The sequence below is a fragment of the Bemisia tabaci genome, chromosome 8 (genome assembly GCF_918797505.1).
Source record: "Bemisia tabaci chromosome 8, PGI_BMITA_v3".
NCBI lineage: Eukaryota > Metazoa > Arthropoda > Insecta > Hemiptera > Aleyrodidae > Bemisia > Bemisia tabaci.
The window spans coordinates 25,745,931-25,759,770 of NC_092800.1; the positions used below are offsets into that span (position 1 = coordinate 25,745,931).

At 39.9% G+C, this 13,840-nt stretch overlaps 1 protein-coding gene and 1 long non-coding RNA gene across 2 annotated transcripts in view; both read left to right on the forward strand.

Moving 5' to 3' along the window:
• The first annotated feature begins 345 nt into the window (after positions 1-345).
• Positions 346-6,384, forward strand: LOC140225323 (uncharacterized). The gene is made up of 2 exons (XR_011900451.1): positions 346-4,372; positions 5,990-6,384. It is a non-coding gene; the product is annotated as an uncharacterized lncRNA (long non-coding RNA).
• Positions 6,385-12,467: 6,083 nt separating this feature from the next.
• The window catches only part of LOC109035456 (forkhead box protein J1-like), a 93,790-nt gene continuing 92,417 nt past the window's right edge, over positions 12,468-13,840 (forward strand). Inside the window, 1 exon segment of the mRNA XM_019049098.2 lies at positions 12,468-13,048. The gene's annotated coding sequence lies outside the window, so the exon portion shown is untranslated.

The window sequence follows — 13,840 nt, forward strand, 5'->3', positions numbered from 1 at the left end:
AAATGATCTCTACGTCTAAGTCCACTAATTGCACATTTGCTGAGTTAAATTGTGCAATACCGCATGTAACAATCACACACACATCAATCATACTGTATGTATGAAACAGGGGTAACTATACACAGTCGCGCGTACAGTAGTTTTGTCACTTTTGTTCTGTGTCCGTCCCGGCAAGGAGGACAGATCGATTTACTCTTCTCACTGCGTGTCTCTCGTTCTCTTTAGTTCGCCTTCAAAACCCGTGAAGGCAATACGAGCGGCTTTGAACCGCGAATAGTTGCGCGCAGTGGTTCTGTCACTTTTCGCTTTAACCGGCACAGAACTAGGTACGTTGATCGCATCAGTCAACAATTTTTTTTCTTCTTCTTCTTCTTCTTCTTTTTTTCCATATAGGAATAGAATTGCCCAAAGCTCATTACCTCCTAACAAGCAGATTTTTAGTGCTGATTCCGAAAATGACCTCAGATTTTACTAGATCGGTTCGATCTTCTCCGGGAGTACAGAGAAGAATCGGAATTTCCCCTTACAGTCAAGCTTTTCTTTAGAGAGAAGTCAATTATCCGGAAAATCTGCCGGCGATGAAGAAAAACCCGGGTTCTTCTCCGATTCAGCAGCCAAATATACAACGAGGAGCATGCATTGCAAGCCTATTAGAATTTCCTTCCCGTTCCTAAAATCGAGGTTTTTTCCGGTCATGTGCTCTCTTCCGCCCATACACCACCAAGTAGTATAACTCATCCGATTGTTTTTCGTCGGAAGGGAGGGAAAATATATTTTTCACGGGTATCAAGTGGGGCTATTCTCCCTTTATTTTTGCCTTTCATTTTCTTTCAAAATCTACCACATTTTTAGAGGATGGATTTAAAAAAAAATGGCGTTTTTCAGCTCATGGTCAGCAGGACACCCTCTTTTTGAAAATATGATTTTCTGAAGGTTTTGGAAGAAATGATGGTCATTTTCGGCTTCAGCAGAAAAATTTGAGTGGGTATAATCTCGCACTTGTTACCTGAGCAAAAATATTTCCACTTCTTTCCGACGAAAAACAATCGGATGAGCTTTACAACTCAAGTGGGAGGAAAGGGAGCAATTGATCGGGAAACCGGTTTCAGGACATTTTGTCAACGATTTCTTGTCCGCGCACCTTTTTTGTCCAGTAGTTTACGCCCACACGTAAAATAAGCAACGGTGACTTGGTCCAAGCGTTATATTTTAGTCGGCATGAAAAATTATATTAACAATATGGAAATGAGAAATTGAGAGAGAAGGAGGTGTTGCTATGGTTGCTCATTTTCTAAATGAAATGTTATTACTTTCTCCTTTTGAATCATCATTTTAAATTGTCATTGGTGAATATTTGGTTTTATTTATATCCTTAAAATATTCGATGTACAATATACCTTATATATATGTGTAGGTACTTTTTTTTTTATTTTTTAATTTTTTCTTTACGAAATTGTCATTGGTAAATATTTGGTTTTATTTCTATCCTTAAAATATTCGTTGTACAATATACCTTATATATGTATAGGTACTTTTTTTTACTCTTTTTAATTTTTTCTTTACGAAATTATTACTTCATTTTGAAAACATTTACATTTTTAAAACGTGACAAATATTTGTAAAACCTTTTCCAAGCGACATTAATCTCAATACGCCGCAGTTGTGCCGACAGAAACTGCAAAAATGAATAAAAGACGGGAAAAAACCAAGAAGCACGCAATCTTTAGTTTTAACCCATTTGTACATCTATCTTTTAGAGTCAAATATGTCAAATTTTAGCGTTTGGTTGCGCGTACACCTCGCTGTAGCACAATAAAAGCACAAAATGTAAAAGAAAAAATTAAAGTGCTTTGGAAATCATTTAATTTGACACGGAACCACCAATATTTAAAAAACACACATTATACTATTATTCTACTTTGATAAATTGATACATATTTTTTTCCCATCAATTTAAATGAGAATAATCAATGCAGAGTGTGCAAACATTTCAAAATCATGAGTTAAAAAACGCTGACTATGCGAGTATAAATATTAAAGCCTAACAGAGCGGAGCGGCGTGCTGCCAGCGCGAGAGGCTCACTGGCGCCTACAAACCTAAGTGGATACTTCACGCATTGCACAATGCTTGAAGTATCCACTTAGGTTTGTAGGCGCCAATGCGCGTTTCACGCTGGACGCCCGTCCGCCGTGCGGCGGCGCCTGAAGCAACTATTTCACAACAGAGGTGTTGCACAGTATTATACGACATTGAACGTATTAAGAATGACGGCCATCCTTTAAAAGTACAAATCTTTCCTCACAAAATAAATCAAGATACTTATCGTACATTGGAAAAATCTAAGAGCCTTTAGTTGAGGCAAATATAGAGGTTTATCCAGCTCAGGTATAACAAGGTGGGAATATCTTGAAAGATAATTAAGTACCGTTACACCAAAGAGGTGTAGAGAGTTTTAGTGAATTTTGTCTCATGGAATTGACGCTCCCCCATTTTCTTCCAAAACTCTTGACTATATATTATTCTCCGTTGGACCAAACAGGCAAAACAAAAAAACAAGCAAACCTTCATTCTTCCAAGACATTATACATTTTCATCCAAAAACGTCGTGAGCAATTGTCGTTTGTATTTACATGTGGGTTAATTAACTTTGGGTCTCAACTGGCACTTGGACCAAAACTCTCGTGCCGAAAAAACGCGTGGACGTAAATTACTGGAAAAAACAGGTGCGCGGACGAAAAATCGTCGACGAAATGTCCTGTAACCCTTTTATATCTATTTTTATACTATTTTCCATATCAGAAAAAACATTATAAAAAAATACTGTGAAATCAACTCTTTAAGAATTTTCTGCAGACGAAGCACTAAAAAAATTTGCATGCAAATTCTCTGTTGTAGGGATATCTCCAATTTTTACAGAGAAAATCGAACTATTCCAGCAAAACGGAGGTCTTCTCCGGGAGCAGCGCTGAAAATGAACCGTGGAATCAAACAATTTTCGGCCAGCCGACTGTTGACCTGCGTTCTTCTCTTCAGTGCGTGTCTCTCATTCTCTCGAGTTCGCCTTCAAAAATCGTGATGGCAATATGAGCGGCTTTGGACCACGAATAGTTGCATGACGCTCCTTATCGCTTCCATTCTTCCAAGTTCACCCTCAGTAACCGTGATGGCTGTATGAAGTCCTTGGGATCACGAATATTTGGGCACGGTGATGTTTCCACTTTTGCGTACAATGAATCCGGCAAGAAAGACACGGAAAGTATCCTGCCACCTTGAATGTATCCGTGAAGATATCAAGGGCTATTCACTAACGTGATGACCAAATTGTGGTGTGTCCTAAATTATTTGGATGATCGTTTCCATCATTCATGATTGCATCCTATGAATGAATCTCCACTCGGCTCTTAAAGCTCCCAAAAGTATTTCCCCCGGGCCTAGGAGCACACACAAAAGTTCACGTCTCCGCACTGAAAAAAAATTCTCGGCGTTTTTACCAAGGTCCGATGGTACCTTTACCATCTCACTTTTTTACCAATTATTGGTAATTTTACCAACACAGACTGGTAAGCTTACCTAAAAACCGGTATTTTTACTGTTTTTCTCAGGTAAGAATACCACTTTTATTGGCGATCAATTCCCGGTAACTTTGCCATGTTATCTCGGTAATTCTACCACAGTCGATAAAAAATATTGGCGTTTCACCGGGGTCCAGTAAAATTACCGAGAAATTCAATAATTTTACCGAGATTTCTCGGTAAAATTACCAATTCCATAAATGGTAATTTTACCAAGGAAAAACTGGGATCAAATAGAACCCTGAATTCTTGGTAATTTTACCCTTTTCTTAGTAAATACACCGAGATTTTTTTTTTTCAGTGCGTCTCAATTTTTTCAAAAGTTACAGAGGTGGTACCTACAGCTAGCGGTGCGAGACTCTCAGATCGCTCTGTACGTATATTCCCTTACAATAGCCTTCCCTCGTACATTTTGAGTTCGAAAATTTTTTAAGGAAGTTAGGTTACGTTTTACAGTTGCACCGCTAACCCAAAACAATCCATTTTTGAGAAACGTGGTTCCCGAGTGCTTTACCGCGAACATTTTCGAGACTTGCCTTATTATTCCTGAATGACTGATGTATCGTTTGGGTTTCGTTTTTACGTATCGTATGAGATGAGACACGTTGAGCAATTCCCTAAGCTCGTTAAACCAGCCCATAAAAAACAAAAAGGGTAATTTCGGCGAAGATGTTGAGGCCAGTTAATTGTTTTGCCAGCCGTTTCTACTATTCATGCTAAGTTGGCACTGACGGAAAAAGTCACCGTCAAAATGGAGTTCCTTAAATACGCCATAACCATCTTTCTTTTCGTGACGCGCGTAAGTAAACATTTAACTCTCAATCATCTCGCTTTCAAAAATTGTCATTTGAATCGTAGAAAGTCACTTAATTTACATGTATGATCGTCTACGGGAATATCGATGGTCTAAGTGCGAAACCACGTATCTCCATTACAGTGTTTCCAAATTTCCGCTACTATTTCATTTTTTCAGAGAGAGACAAGCCGAAATAAAAAATAACATTGAACAGTCAAGGAGTCGTCGTGGTATTTTATCAGTTTCGGGTTCAAAAGTGTGTATATACCCTATGATAATACTCATACGACAAAAATTGTCTACATTATACAGTATTTACGGTGTCATTCTGGAGTGATGGATTGGGGGCGATAAAATTGCATAGACAACATGTTGAAGGCGTTTCAACCACCTCTCAGCAAATGGCGCGACGTGCCGTGCCTTGCACATAAATGCGGCTGCTGAACTCTCCAGACGTGCATCTATTCACGAAGTTGCAAAAATATACTTACCCAAGTAGCAAAATGAAAATATTTTATGAAAAAAAAAATGAATGAAAAAAAATTAGAAAATAAAGAAAAAGTAGCTAGCATATGGAAAGTAGACAGAAAATTTAAAGTGAGTGTCACTATTTACCAAAGAAAATAGGTCTATTTCCTGTCTACAAAATGGATCTATTTTCCGTCTGGAAAATTGATAGGGATATTTCCTTGAGAAAAAACATCCAAAAACCTGAAGGGGAAATAGAGAAAAATTGGATATTTTCTTCATCTATTTCTTAGAAATTTAAAATTCAGAAAACAGATGGAAAAAACACAGAATGTAGACAACAAAATGGTCTGTTTTCCTTGTATTTAGGGTCCGGAATATAGTCAGATAATAGAAGTTTTTTAATAATTTTCTTACTTCTATTTTATACATACATTTTCTTTCCATTTTCTTTCTATTTTATATTTCTGTCTAGAAAATAGACAACTTCTAAATTAGTGCTAAACAGAAAATAGAACCCCATGCTATATGTATACTTGGGCCATCCTGAAGAATTAACGTCTTTTATCTGTCATGCTTTCTTTTCACACGAAACATATTGAGTGACTCGAGTATGGTGGAAAATATCTTACCACAGGAAAATTCTTTACTCCTATGGTTTTAACTACATGAAAACTAGCCGAAGCATGAGTACCTAACCCGATGGCAATTTTAGATCAGTTAAAAAGCATGAGAGTAGAATAATGCAATTGATGAGATGATTATTCTCATACTTTTTACCCGGTTGTTCAGTTTATGCCAAAATCTTCTTACGTTGTAATGTGATCGTTTGTCACATTTCAAACGAGATACTTAAATTAAAAAGTCGTCAGTTACTTTCACCTCAGGCGAACCTAGTTTCTATTCTCGACACGCAGATATCCAGAATTTGTAAAATGGTGATCAGAAAGTTGGTTAGCAGAAAATCTTAAATAAAGCAGATCCACCAACCGAAACATTTTTGTCATATTTGAAACCAACCGAATTTTGCTCCGAAAGACAAATTTACTTGTGATTATCTCCATGACAGCATTTTCATATTCGTTGTAATTTTTATTTTTTATTGTCCGTTGAGGAAATTCTGTGATTGACAGTGTGCGACCGATATTTCAGGTGTATACACGTAGAGTCGACAAATGGAGCACAGCCGTGCCGAATCAACCTAAATATCAAGTGCTATCAGATTGCTCGCCATGTATGACTTACTGCAATCACTACATAGCCACCTCGTATGAATATTGCGCGAATTATTACTGTTGGGATGTTTGCCATCCAACAGAGGACCCAGAATTGTGGCCAGATGATCTCAAAGCAACGACAAAACCTTCCGCATAGCAGAGATGATCGCAGAATCATTTGAAATTATCCAAAACTGTGATACAAGGGTGATAAAATCCGCAGCAGGGTTTTAAAAGTATACTTAGAATCCGATGGTTGTAAATTGTAATAAAATAGATGTTGAAGTTCAAACATTTGTTGGAAAATACAACGATAAAATAGTCTGGTAATTTGCATAGGACTGTCTGGTAATGTATTCCTCTAGACGAGAATCCACTAGCCTGCACTAAATGGAGATGTTGCATGTCAAAATTTCCGCCGCCATTTTATTTTCTCACAGAAAAATTTTTCAACACAGCTGTCCGAAAGTTCACTGAATTTTTTTTGTGCTGCCGATAAAGTTTAGTGAACTTTTCAAAAAGATTTAACCGACAATTTCTCTGTAAAAAATAAAATGGCGGTAGAAATTTTGGAACGTCGCATGGCGCTTGTGATACTTTGGCCGGAAGGTGACGATATGTCGCTTTGTACCCATGCATTGGCAGATCCAGCAATTTGGCAACACCGGATTTCCTCCATTTAAACCAATGAAAATGTATCGATTCTTGGAGGGGCCAGGTGCTCCGACAGGGATCGATTATTTAGCATAGGTTTAAACGCAGGAAATCCGGTGTTGCCAAATTGCTACCCAAAAGAACTATGCAGCTTTCAATGAGCAACCGCGCAGACATAGGCGCACTTGCACAATTGACATTCTTTTCTTATGTTTAATATCACCTGCATTTTCGTTTTACAAAAACATGTAGTCTGCCGTGCTAAGGAAATACGCCGTATGAGCGATGGCTAAAGGAAATTGGCTGGGATTGGGCTCGGATTGGCTGGGAAGGAAATTTACTGAGAAAATTGTGAATATTTGTCTCCAAAAATTTCAGACGATTTTGTACTCAATTTAATCTAAAATATTTGAAAGTCCCAAGGAAAAATGTGCATACGTTTCGTCAAAAATACCTACTTGTTTTATCAAGGGAAATTTGGCAACTCTCTAATGTTCATACGGCGTTCTTCATTAGCATGGCAGTAGTGCCCTCCGCATATACGCTTGGCTGACAACAAGAGAACGAACCGAAGCAGAAGAGAAGAACAGAACATGATGGAAGAATAGGGACGAAAAGAAGAACAAGAGGACTTCGTGTCATCCGCAAACTCATCATTGTACGGAGGGGAGGGAGTAGGAAAGAGACAGAGTTGGGAAACTGAGGCGAGAATGGTTAGAACCAGGAGAAAGGAAAGTGCGAAGAATGGAATACTGCCGTGCTAAGAAAGAACGCCGTATGAACATTTGAGAGTTACCAAATTCTCTCCAGTCAAATTTTTAGTTCTGAGGAAAGTAATGAATATTTTTCCTTGAAATTTTCAGGAACTTTAGGTGAAATTGCAAACAACATTATCTGAAAAATTGGGGGGAAAATATTCAACAGTTTTCCAGGAAATTCGTATTTTGCAAATGGAAATTCGGCAACGCCTGAAGGTTCATACGGCGTTTTCCCATAGCGAGGAATAAGCTGAGGCAGAACTGGACAAAGGACATGAAAGATGCAACTGCGGCCAGCACTGCCGAGCTAGGGAAATCTGGCGTTGCCAATTTGCATTCCACAAATCATGAATTTTCAGGAGAATTTGTAAGTGTATTCCTTCCGATTTCCCGGAGGAATTCGTTCGTAATCTGATCTAAAAAGTCTGAAAATTGCGAGGGAAAATATTCATATCTTTCTTCAAAAATTGAACTTTTCCGTGAGGAAATTTGGCAACATCTGAAGGCTACGGCGTTTTTACTTGGCGAGGCAGGGTGGTTCCGGCTCTCTCAGGGGAAAGTAGCAGTGGCGTGGCGTGAATTGCGATCTATCGATTGTTATGCCATTTAAACCTATTGTAAAGGGTCGATAAACAGGGTGTTCCCAGCGAACACCTTAATAATCGATTCCTTACCATGAGCTTAAATGGCATAACAATCGATACATCGCAAAGCACGCCACGCCACTGCAAGTAGAGAGGAGGAGAATCTCATTTCTCTCTCCGTTTATTATCACGCACTGACCAGAAAGAGAAATAGAGGTTGACAATAAAGCGCAGGGGATAGAGGGATGGAGGGATGGAGAGATGGCGAAAGTTCGTCCCTCGAAGCCGCAGGGGAGGCGGAGGGTAAGGGGGAGGGAGGGAGGGAGGAGACTGGAGCGAAATGGCGGGATAGGGATGGTCCGAGCCGTGGGCCAACGCAAGAGCGCCGTCGCGCCCTGCTCCGCGCGTCTTCAACTTTTCAGGGATGTGGAGGATTGAGGATGTGGCCAAGCGCTGTAGCTTTGCTTCTGCGCGCTGCGCAGGGATGACCCCTCATCAATCGCCGATCGGGCTGGCGCTGTGGCGGGGCGAAGGGTAGAAAATGGAGCCGCGTCGCCCGCCCTTCATTCGGCTCAAATATTTTCCTGTCCGATTTTTTCTCTACCTTTCGTTTTCATTCGTTCTCATAGTACAAAGGGCCAGTTGCGCTGGTCACAGAATCGTGTTCTGGTGCTAGATTTCCCCACTGCTAGAGAGTTCTGCTATAGAACCCACTTTTAAATCGATCTGTTACAGTCAAACACGTCCAATTTTGAGCGTTTGGTTGCGAATACACCACGCTGCAGCACAGTGAAAGTATAAAGGAAAACATAACACACAAAATATAAAGGAAAAATTTTAAAAAAAACTTTTGAAATCATTAAATTAGACACGGAACCGCCTTAATATTTTCAAAACACACGTTATATTTTCCTTTAATACATATTTTTTTTTTTCGTCAATTTAAATGAGAATAATCCGTGCAGAGCGTGCAAACATTTCAAAATCATGAGTTGAAAAACGCTGACTCCGCGAGTTTAAATATTATAGCCTAACACAGAGCGAAATGCGCACTGGCGCCTACAAACCTAACGGGATACTTCACGCGTTGCGCAATGCGTGAAGTATCCCTGTTAGGTTTGTAGGCGCCTATGCGCGTGTCACGCTGGTCGCCCGCCGCGCCGCGGAGTGTTGCGGCGTTTCAAGCAACTATTTCGCAACATAGGTGCTGCATAGTATCATACGAGATTGAAGGCGCTCCAACGTATCAAGAATGACAAGCTTCCTTTAAGGGTACAGAGCTTTCCTTGCAAAATAAATCAAGATACTACGTTAAAAAGGAAAGCGGTAATCTAAAAAACTTACTTAGTCCTAGCATTCGTATTTGATAACTTTTAACATAATTTTTTAATTTCATTAGAGAAAAATGTGACTCGATTTAGGCAGAAACATTATTGAGTATGCCGTCAAGAAGATTTTATTTTGAATCAAGAATAAAATAGCTGAATAAAAGCGGGTTTCTGCTTGATCTAAGTGACTTTTCTTTTTATTTAAGCATCCTTTTTTCTCTAAACAGGCGTTATTTTCTTTATCGATTCATAAGGAAATCTTCTCGGCGGTAAATTTGAGCATATTTCTGCTTGAATCAAGTCACTTTTTCCGCTAATTAAGTTTAAAAACCATGCTATACATTACGGGATCCAGATACTAGGACTTAGCAAGTTTTTCGACTACAGCTCTCTTTTTTTCGTCGTCACTCGATTTAATTTGCGAGGGAGCTTCGTGCTTTTGAAATATGCCATCAATCATGATACGTTGGGGTGCCTTTAATCTTGTATGATATTGTGCAACACCTTCATGGCTAAATAGTAGTTTGAAGCGCCACGGCACGCCGCGCGCCGGCGCGGCGCGAACGCGAAGTTATCGTAAGCACACAGGAAAAATCTATGAGCCTTTAGCTGTGAAAAATCAAAAGGTTCATCCGGTCCAGGTGTAAGAGAATGGGATTTTCTTGAAAGATAATTAAGTTCTGTTGCACTAAAGAGGTGTAGAGAGTTATAGTGAATTTTCCCTCGTGGAATTGACGCTAAAATTCTCAATTATATATTTGTTTTCGTTTGGCCGACCAAACAAACAAAAAACGAGCAAACCCTCATTCTTCCAAGACATTATACATTTCATCCAAAAACGTCGTGAGCAAATGTTGTTTGTATTTACATGTTGACCAATTGACTTTGGGTCTCAATGATTGGTAAGTGGACCAAAACTCCCCTGCCGAAAAAACGCGTGGACTTAAACTACTGGAAAAAACAAGCGCTCGGACAAAAAATCGTTGACGAAATGTCCTATAACCAAATTCGGCAACTCTCGAATGTTCATGCGGCGTTCTTCCTTAGCACGGCAGCAGAGTGCTAAACCACGTATCTCCGTTTGTGACTTCCTGCCATACTTTGTTTTTTCCTTAGAAAACGAACCCACTTACTTTCTCAAAAACGTCCTTGATTTTTCTTTTCTGTCATCAGAATATTCTGTATAGGTGTACAAGGTATAAAGTTGGTTTGGTTCTCCTCGAAAAAATCAAGTATGCGTGGAAATTTTGGAACAACGCAATTAAGGTACATAGTTTCACTATAGACGTTGCCATGCCTCCTTAATTAAAAAACGACTTTATTGGGAAAGTTTTGAATATTCTCTTTAAATTTTCTAGAACATTTTCTTTCGTAATTTAGTCTTAACATCTGAAAATTCCAAGGAAAAATGTGCATGATTTTCCTCAAAAATACATGTTTTTTCTGAGTAAATTTAGCAACTCTCGAATGTGCGGCATTCTTCCTTAAGCGAATTTTATTCCGAACCTCATCGGGAAGTTCTGTCACGGTTTGTCTCATCAATCACTAACACCAGTGGATACTGTTGTCACCAGATTCGACCAATCAGATCCGTTGGTTTTCGACAGGTCGAACCTTTTTTGGAATCACCTCGCGAGCTGGTACCAAAAACCCTAAACAAAGCCTCCGTTCTTTGTCAAATCGCAACCAATCATTCGATACCTAGGTTCTTGGAAATCATTTGGGGGATTAAAACTCGACCGATTTTATTTTAAAGTACATGAAACAGGTAAAATTCAGTTTCATGTTAGGTTAGTATGTGGCTAGACAGCCGTAAGTGCTATCTTCTGCGTGCTTTTGCGGTAGCGTGTTGGACACACAACAAACACATTTTCAGGTTAAAAATCGGCAGATGAGGGCGGCATTCCTCTTGAAAGCACTGTTTTCATTGGCTCTCATGCACCTACGGCTGTCTTGAAAAGAACTATGTCATTTTTTGTGCACTTACGGCTTTTTCATGCGTCTCGTTTTCATTAAATTAGGATGAATTTTGCTGTTTTAGCTGTCTCAGTAATTTCATCTAAAAGAGTTAAGACGAATGTTGAAGAAAACTCGATTTAGAAAATTTTGCACTTACGGCTCTCTTCGCTATCACACGCACAATACATTCAGCGTGTGATTGCGGTGCAAAGTATATTTCTTGTGAGCGCACATATCCTGTAAAAATATCTTAATCCTCTCCATTATATTTGAAGAAAAAATTTTCTATTTCAACAAATACAGCTGAGAACGTGACTCGGAGAGCAGGAAGAACGGAGCCTGAACGGACCTCGGTCGCGCACGATTTTCATACGTTTCGATTTCATTTTCTATCGATCCGCTCTGCAGTCGCTTGCAATACCGAGGGCCCTGCGGAAAACGAAAAGTGAAATCGCTCGGACACGACGCACAGTTTGTCGGCGACTCACCAGTTTGAACAGCCAAAAATTCACAAACTGATTGCGTTAGACACACGAGTCGTAAGACAGAAAGTTGGAATTTTTTTAGCCAACGTGCGTTAAAAATCCAGAAAACTGGAAAATCTCAATGAAGAGGGGAAAAAACTCATATACTGAAAATAATTCTCGACGTTTTTACCAAGGTCCGTTGTTACCCTTACCATCTCACTTTTTTTACCAATTATTGATAATTTTACCAAGACAGACTGGTAAGCTTACCTAAAAACCGGTATTTTTACTGGTTTTTTTTTCAGGTAAGAATACCACTTTTATTGGTAATGATCAATTCCCGGTAACTTTGCCATTTTATCTCGGTAATTCTACCGCAGTCGATAAAAAATACTGGCGTTTTTACTAAGGTCCAGTAAAATTACCGAGAAAGTCCAATAATTTTACCGAGAAAGTTCAATAATTTTACTGAGATTTCTCGGTAAAATAATTTTACCGAGATCTCGGTAAAATTACCTTTTATGGAATTGGTAATTTTACCGAGAAAAAACTGGGATCAAATAGAACCCTGAATTCTTGGTAATTTTACCCTTTTCTTAGTAAATACACCGAGATTTTTTTTTCAATGCAGGCAGCGAAGGATCCTGTTTTGGCGGTGGCAGGCCGCAGGACCGAGGCGCGCGAAAGGAAATCGCGCGGGGAGCCAGAGCACAGGAGCGCCACGCAGGGGTGGCAGGGGGAGGGCAGCAGCGAGCGCGGCAAGTTGGTCACCTGGCTCGGCTCCTAGTCCTAGTTGACCCGCAAAGCTCCGCTAGATGCAACCGCTCCTCCAGTCCTCCGGGACTCTCCATCTGTTGGCTCCATCAACCCCAAACGCGCACCCCGAGCCGTCCACCTGTCCCTTCGCTTCCGTTTCCGCCTTTATCTCGCCCACATCGCTATCTCCTCCCACAACCGCGTCCGCCAATCACCGCTCGCGCCCCCGCCGGATTTATCTCGCCCGCATCTCGCCCGCAATTTTCCGACACCCCCCGACCCCGTTCGGATGCAGTGCGCCGACAACCCTTCTAGTCAGTGAACTTTAGCTTTAAGATACCCTTTGTGCAGTTCGTTGTGTCGTGTCTTGTTACCGCTCCCGGTGAGGTTAAGTGTGCGTGGTGACCGGATCCACTCAGCTTTGCTCTCGGCCCAGGATGATCCGGAGAAAACGCGGCTGAAGAGGATTTTTTTTCCAATTACTGAAGGTACGTGCCCGTTGATCTCGCATTTTTGGGGGGAAATGAGGTCGATAATGAGCAACATGGATTACATTTTGGAAGAAGGAACCAAGAGCATTCCAAAGTTGCGAGGATTGTACGACTTACATTCTTTGCAGTTTAAAATCACTGAAATCACGCAACAAATTAACTTTACAACGGTGATTTTCGTATTGGATTTATAGTTTTTTGGGAGTAAAAATAAAATTTGATTAGATGATCAGTATATGTTTGTAAGGTAAAAAAAGTTGCACAATCTTAGCGACATTAGAATGCACTGAAAAAAAGTGAAGTTGATTTAACATTCTGGATGTAAAAAAAGTGTGCGAAGTGCGAGAACTTACAAAATGCTGAATTAACTCCTACAGCAGTAATTTTAGCAATGCCAAGATGTAAAACAAACTGCCGTAGCGGGTAATTTAGCATTTTATGAGTTCTCGCACACTATTTTTACATCCAGAATGTTGAATCAACTTCACTTTTTTTTCTGTGTGCTCTTGGTTCCTTTTTGCAAAATGCAATCCAACTAGACAAGGTCTGAATTGGTTTACATTTTGCAATAAGGAACCACTATTTCTGGCCCTCCCATAAAATCACATATCTACATACGGAAACTAATGGCGTGTATGCTGTTTCTAAAATGGATCAGAAATAGTGGTTCCTTATTGCAAAATTTAATCCAACTGGGAAATAACGTCATGTCGACGGTGAAACTGCAGAAAGGCGTATTTCGATTTGCGGAGTTGCAGATTTCCTTTCATTCTTCATTTTCTACGTGGA